Genomic DNA, 14,868 nt, shown 5'->3' on the forward strand with positions numbered 1-14,868 from the left:
GTCTCCCGTGGGTGAGTGGACACAGCCAGATCCGCATTGCACCCTGCCTGACAGCCTGCCGTGGGTGAGTGGACACAGCCAGATCCGTACTGCGCCCTGCCTGCCCGTCTGCCGTGGGTCAGTGGACATAGCCAGATCCACACAGCACCGTCTCTGCCCGTCTCCCGTGGGTGAGTGGACACAGCCGGATCCGCACTGCGCCCTGCCTGCCCGTCTCCCGTGGGTGAGTGGACACAGCCAGATCCGCAATGCGCCCTGCCTGCCCGCCTCCCGTGGGCGAGTGGACACAGCCAGATCCGCACTGCGCCTTGCCTGCCCGTCTCCCGTGGGCGAGTGGACACAGCCAGATCCGCACTGCGCCCTCCCTGCCCGTCTCCCGTGGGCGAGTCGACACAGCCAGATCCGCACTGCGCCCTGCCTGCCCGTCTGCCGTGGGTCAGTGGACATAGCCAGATCCACACAGCACCGTCTCTGCCCGTCTCCCGTGGGTGAGTGGACACAGCCGGATCCGCACTGCGCCCTGCCTGCCCGTCTCCCGTGGGTGAGTGGACACAGCCAGATCCGCAATGCGCCCTGCCTGCCCGCCTCCCGTGGGCGAGTGGACACAGCCAGATCCGCACTGCGCCTTGCCTGCCCGTCTCCCGTGGGCGAGTGGACACAGCCAGATCCGCACTGCGCCCTCCCTGCCCGTCTCCCGTGGGCGAGTCGACACAGCCAGATCCGCACTGCGCCCTGCCTGCCCGTCTGCCGTGGGTCAGTGGACATAGCCAGATCCACACAGCACCGTCTCTGCCCGTCTCCCATGGGTGAGTGGACACAGCCAGATCCGCACTGCGCCTTGCCTGCCCATCTCCCGTGGGTGAGTGGACACAGCCAGATCCGCACTGCGCCCTGCCTGCCCGTCTCCCGTGGGAGAGTGGACACAGTCAGATCCGCACTGCGCCCTGCCTGACCGTCTGCCGTGCGTGAGTGGACACAGCCAGATCCGCACTGCGCCCTGCCTGACCGCCTGCCGTGGGTGAGTGGACACAGCCAGATCCGCACTGCGCCCTGCCTGACTGCCTGCCGTGGGTGAGTGGACACAGCCAGATCCGTACTGCGCCCTGCCTTCCAGTCTCCCGTGGGTGAGTGGACACAGCCAGATCCGCACTGCACCCAGCCTGCCCGTCTCCCGTGGGTGAGTGGACACAGCCAGATCCGCACTGTGCCCTGCCTGCCCGTCTCCCGTGGGTGAGTGGACACAGCCAGATCCGCACTGCGTCTTGCCTGCCCGTCTTCCGTCAGTGAGTGGACACAGCCAGATCCGACTGCGCCCTGCCTGCCCGTCTCCCGTGGGTAAGTGGACACAGCCAGATCCGCACTGCGCCCTGCCTGCCCGTCTCCCGTGGGCGAGTGGACACAGCCAGATCCGCACTGCGCCCTGCCTGCCCGTCTGCCGTGGGCGAGTGGACATAGCCAGATCCGCACGGCGCCCTGCCTGACAGTCTGCCGTGGGTGAGTGGACACAGCCAGATCCGCACTGCGCTCTGCCTGAGCGCCTGCCGTGGGTGAGTGGACACAGCCAGATCCGCACTGCGCCCTGGCTGACCGCATGCTGTGGGTGCGTGGACACAGCCAGATCCGCACTGCGCCCTGCCTGCCCGTCTCCCGTGGGTGAGTGGACACAGCCAGATCCGCACTGGGCCCTGCCTGCCCGTCTCCCGTGGGTGAGTGGACACAGCCATATCCGCACTGAGCCTTGCCTGCCTGTCTCACGTGGGTGAGTGGACACAGCCAGATCCGCACTGCGCCCTGCCTGCCCGTCTCCCGTGGTGAGTGGACACAGCCAGATCCGCACTGCACCCTGTCTGACCGTCTGACGTGGGTGAGTGGACACAGCCAGATCCGCACTGCGCCCTGCCTGCCCGTCTGCCGTTGGCGAGTGGAAACAGCCAGATCCGCACTGCGCCCTGCCTGCCCGTCTCCCGTGGGTGAGTGCACACAGCCGGATCCGCACTGTGTGCTGCCTGCCCGTCTCCCGTGGGTGAGTGGACACAGCCAGATCCGCACTGCGCCCTGTCTGACCGTCTGCCGTGGGTGAGTGGACACAGCCAGATCCGCACTGCGCCCTGCCTGCCCGTCTCCCGTGGGTGAGTGGACACAGCCAGATCCGCAATGCGCCCTGCCTTCCCGTCTCCCGTGGGTGATTGGACACAGCCAGATCAGCACTGCGCCCTGCCTGCCGGTCTCCCGTGGGTGAGTGGACACAGCCAGACCCGCACTGCGCCCTGCCTGCCCGTCTCCCGTGGGCGAGTGGACACAGCCAGATCCGCACTGCGCCCTGCCTGCCCGTCTGCCGTGGGCGAGTGGACATAGTCAGATCCGCACGGCGCCCTGCCTGACAGTCTGCCGTGGGTGAGTGGACACAGCCAGATCCGCACTGCGCTCTGCCTGAGCGCCTGCCGTGGGTGAGTGGACACAGCCAGATCCGCACTGCGCCCTGGCTGACCGCATGCTCTGGGTGCGTGGACACAGCCAGATCCGCACTGCGCCCTGCCTGCCCGTCTCCCGTGGGTGAGTGGACACAGCCAGATCCGCACTGGGCCCTGCCTGCCCGTCTCCCGTGGGTGAGTGGACACAGCCATATCCGCACTGAGCCTTGCCTGCCCGTCTCACGTGGGTGAGTGGACACAGCCAGATCCGCACTGCGCCCTGTCTGCCCGTCTCCCGTGGTGAGTGGACACAGCCAGATCCGCACTGCACCCTGTCTGACGGTCTGACGTGGGTGAGTGGACACAGCCAGATCCGCACTGCGCCCTGCCTGCCCGTCTGCCGTTGGCGAGTGGAAACAGCCAGATCCGCACTGCGCCCTGCCTGCCCGTCTCCCGTGGGTGAGTGCACACAGCCGGATCCGCACTGTGTGCTGCCTGCCCGTCTCCCGTGGGTGAGTGGACACAGCCAGATCCGCACTGCGCCCTGCCTGACCGTCTGCCGTGGGTGAGTGGACACAGCCAGATCCGCACTGCGCCCTGCCTGCCGGTCTCCCGTGGGTGAGTGGACACAGCCAGATCCGCACTGCGCCCTGCCTTCCCGTCTCCCGTGGGTGAGTGGACACAGCCAGATCAGCACTGCGCCCTGCCTGCCGGTCTCCCGTGGGTGAGTGGACACAGCCAGACCCGCACTGCGCCCTGCCTGCCCGTCTCCCGTGGGCGAGTGGACACAGCCAGATCCGCACTGCGCCTTGCCTGCCCGTCTCCCGTGGGTGAGTGGACACAGCCAGATATGCACTGCGCCCTGCCTGCCCGTCTCCCGTGGGTGAGGGGACACAGCCAGATCCGCACTGCGCCCTGCCTGCCCGTCTCCCGTGGGTGAGTGGACACAGCCAGATCCGCACTGCGCCCTGCCTGCCCGTCTCCCGTGGGTGAGTGGACACAGCCATATCCGCACTGCGCCCTGCCTACCCGTCTCCCGTGGGTGAGTGGACACAGCCAGATCCGCATTGTACCCTGCCTGACAGCCTGCCGTGGGTGAGTGGACACAGCCAGATCCGTACTGCGCCCTGCCTGCCCGTCTGCCGTGGGTCAGTGGACATAGCCAGATCCACACAGCACCGTCTCTGCCCGTCTCCCGTGGGTGAGTGGACACAGCCGGATCCGCACTGCGCCCTGCCTGCCCGTCTCCCGTGGGTGAGTGGACACAGCCAGATCCGCAATGCGCCCTGCCTGCCCGTCTCCCGTGGGCGAGTGGACACAGCCAGATCCGCACTGCGCCTTGCCTGCCCGTCTCCCGTGGGCGAGTGGACACAGCCAGATCCGCACTGCGCCCTGCCTGCCCGACTCCCGTGGGCGAGTCGACACAGCCAGATCCGCACTGTGCCCTGCCTGCCCGTCTGCCGTGGGTCAGTGGACATAGCCAGATCCACACAGCACCGTCTCTGCCAGACTCCCATGGGTGAGTGGACACAGCAAGATCCGCACTGCGCCTTGCCTGCCCATCTCCCGTGGGTGAGTGGACACAGCCAGATCCGCACTGCGCCCTGCCTGCCCGTCTCCCGTGGGAGAGTGGACACAGCCAGATCCGCACTGCGACCTGCCTGACCATCTGCCGTGCGTGAGTGGACACAGCCAGATCCGCACTGCGCCCTGCCTGACCGCCTGCCGTGGGTGAGTGGACACAGCCAGATCCGCACTGCGCCCTGACTGACTGCCTGCCCTGGGTGAGTGGACACAGCCAGATCCGTTCTGCGCCCTGCCTTCCCGTCTCCCGTGGGTGAGTGGACACAGCCAGATCCGCACTGCGCCCAGCCTGCCCGTCTCCCGTGGGTGAGTGGACACAGCCAGATCCGCACTGCGCCCTGCCTGCCCGTCTCCCGTGGGTGAGTGGACACAGCCAGATCCGCACTGCGTCTTGCCTGCCCCTCTTCCATCAGTGAGTGGACACAGCCAGATCCGACTGCGCCCTGCCTGCCCGTCTCCCGTGGGTAAGTGGACACAGCCAGATCCGCACAGCACTGTCTCTGCCCATCTCCCGTGGGTGAGTGGACACAGCTGGGTCCGCACTGCGCCCTGCCTGGCCGTCTCCCGTGGGTGAGTGGACACAGCCAGATCCGCACTGCGCCTTGCCTGCCCGACTCACGTTGGTTAGTGGACACAGCCAGATCCGCACTGCGCCCTGCCTGGCCGTCTCCCGTGGGTGAGTGGACACAGCCAGATCCGCACTGCACCCTGCCTGACCGTCTGCCGTGGGTGAGTGGACACAGCCAGATCTGAACTGCGCCCTGCCTGCCCGTCTGCCGTGGGTCAGTGGACATAGCCATATCCACACAGCACACTCTCTGCCCGTCTCCCGTGGGTGAGTGGACACAGCCAGGTCCACACTGCGCCTTGCCTGCCCGTCTCCCCTGGGTGAGTGGACACAGCCAGATCCGCACTGCGCTCTGCCTGAGCGCCTGCCGTGGGTGAGTGGACACAGCCAGATCCGCACTGCGCCCTGGCTGACCGCAAGCTGTGGGTGCGTGGACACAGCCAGATCCGCACTGCACCCTGCATGACCGCCTGCCGTGGGTGAGTGGACACAGCCAGATCCGCACTGCGCCCCGCCTGACCGCCTGCCGTGGGTGAGTGGACACAGCCAGATCCGCACTGCGCCCCGCCTGCCCGTCTGCCGTTGGCGAGTGGAAACAGCCAGATCCGCACTGCGCCCTGCCTGCCCGTCTCCCGTGTGTGAGTGGACACAGCCGGATCCGCACTGCGTGCTGCCTGCCCGTCTCCCGTGTGTGAGTGGACACAGCCAGATCCGCACTGCGCCCTGCCTGACCGTCTGCCGTGGGTGAGTGGACACAGCCAGATCCGCACCGCGCCCTGTCTGACCGCCTGCCGTGGGTGAGTGGACACAGCCAGATCCGTACTGTACCCTGCCTGCCCGTCTGCCGTGGGTCAGGGGACATAGCCAGATCCACACAGCACCGTCTCTGCCCATCTCCCGTGGGTGAGTGGACACAGCTGGATCCGCACTGCGCCCTGCCTGGCCGTCTCCCGTGGGTGAGTGGACACAGCCAGATCCGCACTGCGCCTTGCCTGCCCGACTCACGTTGGTGAGTGGACACAGCCAGATCCGCACTGCGCCCTGCCTGCCCGTCTCCCGTGGGTGAGTGGACACAGCCAGATCCGCACTGCACCCTGCCTGCCCGTCTGCCGTGGGTGAGTGGACACAGCCAGATCCGCACTGCGCCCTGCCTGCCCGTCTGCCGTGGGTCAGTGGACATAGCCATATCCACACAGCACACTCTCTGCCCGTCTCCCGTGGGTGAGTGGACACAGCCAGGTCCACACTGCGCCTTGCCTGCCCGTCTCCCCTGGGTGAGTGGGCACAGCCAGATCCGCACTGCGCTCTGCCTGAGCGCCTGCCCTGGATGAGTGGACACAGCCAGATCCGCACTGCGCCCTGGCTGACCGCATGCTGTGGGTGCGTGGACACAGCCAGATCCGCACTGCACCCTGCCTGACCGCCTGCCGTGGGTGAGTGGACACAGCCAGATCCGCACTGCGCCCTGCCTGACCGTCTGCCGTGGGTGATTGGACACAGCCAGATCCGCACTGCGCCCTGCCTGACCGCCTGCCGTGGGTGAGTGGACACAGCCAGATCCGCACTGCGCCCTGCCTGCCCGTCTCACGTGGGTGAGTGGACACAGCCAGATCCGCACTGCGCCCTGCCTGCCCGTCTCCCGTGGTGAGTGGACACAGCCAGATCCGCACTGCACCCTGTCTGACCGTCTGACATGGGTGAGTGGACACAGCCAGATCCGCACTGCGCCCTGCCTGCCCGTCTGCCGTTGGCGAGTGGAAACAGCCAGATCCGCACTGCGCCCTGCCTGCCCGTCTCACGTGGGTGAGTGCACACAGCCGGATCCGCACTGTGTGCTGCCTGCCCGTCTCCCGTGGGTGAGTGGACACAGCCAGATCCGCACTGCGCCCTGCCTGACCGTCTGCCGTGGGTGAGTGGACACAGCCAGATCCGCACTGCGCCCTGCCTGCCCGTCTCCCGTGGGTGAGTGGACACAGCCAGATCCGCACTGCGCCCTGCCTTCCCGTCTCCCGTGGGTGAATGGACACAGCCAGATCAGCACTGCGCCCTGCCTGCCCGTCTCCCGTGGGTGAGTGGACACAGCCAGATCCGCACTGCGCCCTGCCTGCCCGTCTCCCGTGGGTGAGTGGACACAGCCAGATCCGCACTGCGCCCTGCCTGCCCGTCTCCCGTGGGTGAGTGGACATAGCCAGATCTGCACTGAGCCTTGCCTGCCCGTCTCCCGTGGGTGAGTGGACACAGCCAGATCCGCACTGCGCCCTGCCTGCCCGTCTGCCGTTGGCGAGTGGAAACAGCCAGATCCGCACTGCGCCCTGCCTGCCCGTCTCCCGTGGGTGAGTGGACAAAGCCGTATCCGCACTGCGTGCTGTCTGCCCGTCTCCCGTGGGTGAGTGGACACAGCCAGATCCGCACTGCGCCCTGCCTGACCGTCTGCCGTGGGTGAGTGGACACAGCCAGATCCGCACCGCGCCCTGTCTGACCGCCTGCCGTGGGTGAGTGGACACAGCCAGATCCGTACTGTACCCTGCCTGCCCGTCTGCCGTGGGTCAGTGGACATAGCCAGATCCACACAGCACCGTCTCTGCCCATCTCCCGTGGGTGAGTGGACACAGCTGGATCCGCACTGCGCCCTGCCTGGCCGTCTCCCGTGGGTGAGTGGACACAGCCAGATCCGCACTGCGCCTTGCCTGCCCGACTCACGTTGGTGAGTGGACACAGCCAGACCCGCACTGCGCCCTGCCTGCCCGTCTCCCGTGGGTGAGTGGACACAGCCAGATCCGCACTGCACCCTGCCTGACCGTCTGCCGTGGGTGAGTGGACACAGCCAGATCTGAACTGCGCCCTGCCTGCCCATCTGCCGTGGGTCAGTGGACATAGCCATATCCACACAGCACACTCTCTGCCCGTCTCCCGTGGGTGAGTGGACACAGCCAGGTCCACACTGCGCCTTGCCTGCCCGTCTCCCCTGGGTTAGTGGACACAGCCAGATCCGCACTGCGCTCTGCCTGAGCGCCTGCCGTGGGTGAGTGGACACAGCCAGATCCGCACTGCGCCCTGGCTGACCGCATGCTGTGGGAGCGTGGACACAGCCAGATCCGCACTGCACCCTGCATGACCGCCTGCCGTGGGTGAGTGGACACAGCCAGATCCGCACTGCGCCCTGCATGCCCGTCTCCCGTGGGTGAGTGGACATAGCCAGATCTGCACTGAGCCTTGCCTGCCCGTCTCCCGTGGGTGAGTGGACACAGCCAGATCCGCACTGCGCCCTGCCTGCCCGTCTCCCGTGGGTGAGTGGACACAGCCAGATCCGCACTGCGCCCTGCCTGCCCGTCTCCCGTGGGTGAGTGGACACAGCCATATCCGCACTGAGCCTTGCCTGCCCGTCTCACTTGGGTGAGTGGACACAGCCAGATCCGCACTGCGCCCTGCCTGCCCGTCTCCCGTGGTGAGTGGACACAGCCAGATCCGCACTGCACCATGTCTGACCGTCTGACGTGGGTGAGTGGACACAGCCAGATCCGCACTGCGCCCCGCCTGCCCGTCTGCCGTTGGCGAGTGGAAACAGCCAGATCCGCACTGCGCCCTGCCTGCCCGTCTCCCGTGTGTGAGTGGACACAGCCGGATCCGCACTGCGTGCGGCCTGCCCGTCTTCCGTGGGTGAGTGGACACAGCCAGATCCGCACTGCGCCCTGCCTGCCCGTCTGCCGTGGGTGAGTGGACACAGCCAGATCCGCACCGCGCCCTGTCTGACTGCCTGCCGTGGGTGAGTGGACACAGCCAGATCCGTACTGTACCCTGCCTGCCCGTCTGCCGTGGGTCAGTGGACATAGCCAGATCCACACAGCACCGTCTCTGCCCATCTCCCGTGGGTGAGTGGACACAGCCAGATCCGCACTGCGCTCTGCCTGAGCGCCTGCCCTGGGTGAGTGGACACAGCCAGATCCGCACTGCGCCCTGGCTGACCGCATTCTGTGGGTGTGTGGACACAGCCAGATCCGCACTGCACCCTGCCTGACCGCCTGCCGTGGGTGAGTGGACACAGCCAGATCCGCACTGCGCCCTGCCTGACCGTCTGCCGTGGGTGAGTGGACACAGCCAGATCCGCACTGCGCCCTGCCTGACCGCCTGACGTGGGTGAGTGGACACAGCCAGATCCGCACTGCGCCCAGCCTGCCCGTCTCCCGTGGGCGAGTGGACACAGCCAGATCCGCACTGCGCCCTGCCTTCCCGTCTGCCGTGGGTGAGTGGACACAGCCAGATCCGCACTGCGCCCTGCCTGACCATCTGCCGTGGGTGAGTGGACACAGCGAGATCCGCACTGCGCCCTGCCTGCCAGTCTCCCGTGGGTGAGTGGACACAGCCAGATCCGCACTGCGCCCTGCCTTCCCGTCTCCCGTGGGTGAGTGGACACAGCCAGATCCGCACTGCGCCCAGCCTGCCCGTCTCCCGTGGGTGAGTGGACACAGCCTGATCCGCACTGCGCCCTGCCTGCCCGTCTCCCGTGGGTGAGTGGACACAGCCAGATCCGCACTGCGTCTTGCCTGCCCGTCTTCCGTCAGTGATTGGACATAGCCAGATCCGCACTGCGCCCTGCCTGCCCGTCTGCCGTGGGTGAGTGGACACAGCCAGATCCGCACTGCGCCCTGCCTGCCCGTCTGCCGTGGGCGAGTGGACACAGCCAGATCCGCACTGCACCCTGTCTGACCGTCTGACGTGGGTGAGTGGACACAGCCAGATCCGCACTGCGCCCTGCCTGCCCGTCTGCCGTTGGCGAGTGGAAACAGCCAGATCCGCACTTCGCCCTGCCTGCCCGTCTCCCGTGGGTGAGTGGACACAGCCGGATCCGCACTGCGTGCTGCCTGCCCGTCTCCCGTGGGTGAGTGGACACAGCCAGATCCGCACTGTGCCCTGCCTGACCGTCTGCCGTGGGTGAGTGGACACAGCCAGATCCGCACCGCGCCCTGTCTGACCGCCTGCCGTGGGTGAGTGGACACAGCCAGATCCGTACTGTACCCTGCCTGCCCGTCTGCCGTGGGTCAGGGGACATAGCCAGATCCACACAGCACCGTCTCTGCCCATCTCCCGTGGGTGAGAGGACACAGCTGGATCCGCACTGCGCCCTGCCTGGCCGTCTCCCGTGGGTGAGTGGACACAGCCAGATCCGCACTGCGCCTTGCCTGCCCGACTCACGTTGGTGAGTGGACACAGCCAGATCCGCACTGCGCCCTGCCTGCCCGTCTCCCGTGGGTGAGTGGACACAGCCAGATCCGCACTGCACCCTGCCTGCCCGTCTGCCGTGGGTGAGTGGACACAGCCAGATCTGCACTGCGCCCTGCCTGCCCGTCTGCCGTGGGTCAGTGGACATAGCCATATCCACACAGCACACTCTCTGCCCGTCTCCCGTGGGTGAGTGGACACAGCCAGGTCCACACTGCGCCTTGCCTGACCGTCTCCCCTGGGTGAGTGGACACAGCCAGATCCGCACTGCGCTCTGCCTGAGCGCCTGCCCTGGGTGAGTGGACACAGCCAGATCCGCACTGCGCCCTGGCTGACCGCATGCTGTGGGTGCGTGGACACAGCCAGATCCGCACTGCACCCTGCCAGACCGCCTGCCGTGGGTGAGTGGACACAGCCAGATCCGCACTGCGCCCTGCCTGACCGTCTGCCGTGGGTGATTGGACACAGCCAGATCCGCACTGCGCCCTGCCTGACCGCCTGCCGTGGGTGAGTGGACACAGCCAGATCCGCACTGCGCCCTGCCTGCCCGTCTCACGTGGGTGAGTGGACACAGCCAGATCCGCACTGCGCCCTGCCTGCCCGTCTCCCGTGGTGAGTGGACACAGCCAGATCCGCACTGCACCCTTTCTGACCGTCTGACGTGGGTGAGTGGACACAGCCAGATCCGCACTGCGCCCTGCCTGCCCGTCTGCCGTTGGCGAGTGGAAACAGCCAGATCCGCACTGCGCCCTGCCTGCCCGTCTCACGTGGGTGAGTGCACACAGCCGGATCCGCACTGCGCCCTGCCTGCCCGTCTCCCGTGGGTGAGTGCACACAGCCAGATCCGCACTGCGCCCTGGCTGACCGCATTCTGTGGGTGTGTGGACACAGCCAGATCCGCACTGCACCCTGCCTGACCGCCTGCCGTGGGTGAGTGGACACAGCCAGATCCGCACTGCGCCCTGCCTGACCGTCTGCCGTGGGTGAGTGGACACAGCCAGATCCGCACTGCGCCCTGCCTGACCGCCTGCCGTGGGTGAGTGGACACAGCCAGATCCGCACTGCGCGCAGCCTGCCCGTCTCCCGTGGGCGAGTGGACACAGCCAGATCCGCACTGCGCCCTGCCTGCCCGTCTGCCGTGGGTGAGTGGACACAGCCAGATCCGCACTGCGCCCTGCCTGACCGTCTGCCGTGGGTGAGTGGACACAGCCAGATCCGCACTGCGCCCTGCCTGCCAGTCTCCCGTGTGTGAGTGGACACAGCCAGATCCGCACTGCGCCCTGCCTTCCCGTCTCCCGTGGGTGAGTGGACACAGCCAGATCCGCACTGCGCCCAGCCTGCCCGTCTCCCGTGGGTGAGTGGACACAGCCAGATCCGCACTGCGCCCTGCCTGCCCGTCTCCCGTGGGTGAGTGGACACAGCCAGATCCGCACTGCGTCTTGCCTGCCCGTCTTCCGTCAGTGAGTGGACACAGCCAGATCCGCACTGCGCCCTGCCTGCCCGTCTGCCGTGGGTGAGTGGACACAGCCAGATCCGCACTGCGCCCTGCCTGACCGTCTGCCGTGGGTGAGTGGACACAGCCAGATCCACACTGCGCCCTGCCTGCCTGTCTCCCGTGGGTGAGTGGACACAGCCAGATCCGCACTGCGCCCTGCCTGCCCGTCTCCCGTGGGTGAGTGGACATAGCCAGATCTGCACTGAGCCTTGCCTGCCCGTCTCCCGTGGGTGAGTGGACACAGCCAGATCCGCACTGCGCCCTGCCTGCCCGTCTCCCGTGGGTGAGTGGACACAGCCAGATCCGCACTGCGCCCTGCCTGCCCGTCTCCCGTGGGTGAGTGGACACAGCCATATCCGCACTGAGCCTTGCCTGCCCGTCTCACTTGGGTGAGTGGACACAGCAAGATCCGCACTGCGCCCTGCCTGCCCGTCTCCCGTGGTGAGTGGACACAGCCAGATCCGCACTGCACCCTGTCTGACCGTCTGACGTGGGTGAGTGGACACAGCCAGATCCGCACTGCGCCCTGCCTACCCGTCTGCCGTTGGCGAGTGGAAACAGCCAGATCCGCACTGCGCCCTGCCTGCCCGTCTCCCGTGGGTGAGTGGACACAGCCAGATCCGCACTGAACCCTGCCTGCCCGTCTGCCGTGGGTGAGTGGACACAGCCAGATCTGCACTGCGCCCTGCCTGCCCGTCTGCCGTGGGTCAGTGGACATAGCCATATCCACACAGCACACTCTCTGCCCGTCTCCCGTGGGTGAGTGGACACAGCCAGGTCCACACTGCGCCTTGCCTGCCCGTCTCCCCTGGGTGAGTGGACACAGCCAGATCCGCACTGCACTCTGCCTGAGCGCCTGCCCTGGGTGAGTGGACACAGCCTGATCCGCACTGCGCCCTGGCTGACCGCATGCTGTGGGTGCGTGGACACAGCCAGATCCGCACTGCACCCTGCCTGACCGCCTGCCGTGGGTGAGTGGACACAGCCAGATCCGCACTGCGCCCTGCCTGACCGTCTGCCGTGGGTGAGTGGACACAGCCAGATCCGCACTGCGCCCTGCCTGACCGCCTGCCGTGGGTGAGTGGACACAGCCAGATCCGCACTGCGCCCTGCCTGCCCGTCTCCGGTGGGCGAGCGGACACAGCCAGATCCGCACTGCGCCCTGCCTGCCCGTCTTCCGTGGGTGAGTGGACACAGCCAGATCCGCACTGCACCCTGCCTGACCGTCTGCCGTGGGTGAGTGGACACAGCGAGATCCGCACTGCGCCCCGCCTGCCAGTCTCCCGTGGGTGAGTGGACACAGCCAGATCCGCACTGCGCCCTGCCTTCCCGTCTCCTGTGGGTGAGTGGACACAGCCAGATCCGCACTGCGCCCAGCCTGCCCGTCTCCCGTGGGTGAGTGGACAAGCCAGATCCGCACTGCGCCCTGCCTGCTCGTCTCCCGTGGGTGAGTGGACACAGCCAGATCCGCACTGCGTCTTGCCTGCCCGTCTTCCGTCAGTGATTGGACACAGCCAGATCCGCACTGCGCCCTGCCTGCCCGTCTGCCGTGGGTGAGTGGACACAGCCAGATCCGCACTGCGCCCTGCCTGACCGTCTGCCGTGGGTGAGTGGACACAGCGAGATCCACACTGCGCCCTGCCTGCCAGTCTCCCGTTGGTGAGTGGACACAGCCAGATCCGCACTGCGCCCTGCCTGCCCGTCTCCCGTGGGTGAGTGGACATAGCCAGATCTGCACTGAGCCTTGCCTGCCCGTCTCCCGTGGGTGAGTGGACACAGCCAGATCCGCACTGCGCCCTGCCTGCCCGTCTCCCGTGGGTGAGTGGACACAGCCAGATCCGCACTGCGCCCTGCCTGCCCGTCTCCCGTGGGTGAGTGGACACAGCCATATCCGCACTGAGCCTTGCCTGCCCGTCAAACTTGGGTGAGTGGACACAGCCAGATCCGCACTGCGCCCTGCCTGCCCGTCTCCCGTGGTGAGTGGACACAGCCAGATCCGCACTGCACCCTGTCTGACCGTCTGACGTGGGTGAGTGGACACAGCCAGATCCGCACTGCGCCCTGCCTGCCCGTCTGCCGTTGGCGAGTGGAAACAGCCAGATCCGCACTGCGCCCTGCCTGCCCGTCTCCCGTGGGTGAGTGGACACAGCCGGATCCGCACTGCGTGCTGCCTGCCCGTATCCCGTGGGTGAGTGGACACAGCCAGATCCGCACTGCGCCCTGCCTGACCGTCTGCCGTGGGTGAGTGGACACAGCCAGATCCGCACCGCGCCCTGTCTGACCGCCTGCCGTGGGTGAGTGGACACAGCCAGATCCGTACTGCGCCCTGCCTGACCGTCTGCCGTGGGTGAGTGGATACAGCGAGATCCGCACTGCGCCCTGCCTGCCCGTCTGCCGTGGGTCAGTGGACATAGCCAGATCCACACAGCACCGTCTCTGCCCATCTCCCGTGGGTGAGTGGACACAGCTGGATCCGCACTGCGCCCTGCCTGGCCGTCTCCCTTGGGTGAGTGGACACAGCCAGATCCGCACTGCGCCTTGCCTGCCCGACTCACGTTGGTGAGTGGACACAGCCAGATCCGCACTGCGCCCTGCCTGCCCGTCTCCCGTGGGTGAGTGGACACAGCCAGATCCGCACTGCACCCTGCCTGACCGTCTGCCGTGGGTGAGTGGACACAGCCAGATCTGCACTGCGCCCTGCCTGCCCGTCTGCCGTGGGTCAGTGGACATAGCCATATCCACACAGCACACTCTCTGCCCGTCTCCCGTGGGTGAGTGGACACAGCCAGGTCCACACTGCGCCTTGCCTGCCCGTCTCCCCTGGGTGAGTGGACACAGCCAGATCCGCACTGCGCTCTGCCTGAGCGCCTGCCGTGGGTGAGTGGACACAGCCAGATCAGCACTGCGCCCTGGCTGACCTCATGCTGTGGGTGCGTGGACACAGCCAGATCCGCACTGCACCCTGCCTGACCGCCTGCCGTGGGTGAGTGGACACAGCCAGATCGGCACTGCGCCCTGCCTGACCGTCTGCCGTGGGTGAGTGGACACAGCCAGATCCGCACTGCGCCCTGCCTGACCGCCTGCCGTGGGTGAGTGGACACAGCCAGATCCGCACTGCGCCCTGCCTGCCCGTCTCCCGTGGGCGAGTGGACACAGCCAGATCCGCACTGCGCCCTGCCTGCCCGTCTCCCGTGGGTGAGTGGACACAGCCAGATCCGCACTGCGCCCTGCCTGACCGTCTGCCGTGGGTGAGTGGATACAGCGAGATCCGCACTGCACCCTGCCTGCCCGTCTCCCGTGGGTGAGTGGACACAGCCAGATCCGCACTGCGCCCTGCCTTCCCGTCTCCCGTGGGTGAGTGGACACAGCCAGATCCGCACTGCGCCCAGCCTGCCCGTCTCCCGTGGGTGAGTGGACACAGCCAGATCCGCACAGCGCCCTGCCTGCCCGTCTCCCGTGGGTGAGTGGACACAGCCAGATCCGCACTGCGCCCTGCCTGCCTGTCTCCCGTGGGTGAGTGGACACAGCCAGATTCGCATTGTACCCTGCCTGACCGCCTGCCGTGGGAGAGTGGACACACCAGATCCGTACTG

This window comes from Microcebus murinus, chromosome 20 (assembly GCF_040939455.1).
Source record: "Microcebus murinus isolate Inina chromosome 20, M.murinus_Inina_mat1.0, whole genome shotgun sequence".
NCBI classification, from domain to species: Eukaryota; Metazoa; Chordata; class Mammalia; order Primates; family Cheirogaleidae; genus Microcebus; species Microcebus murinus.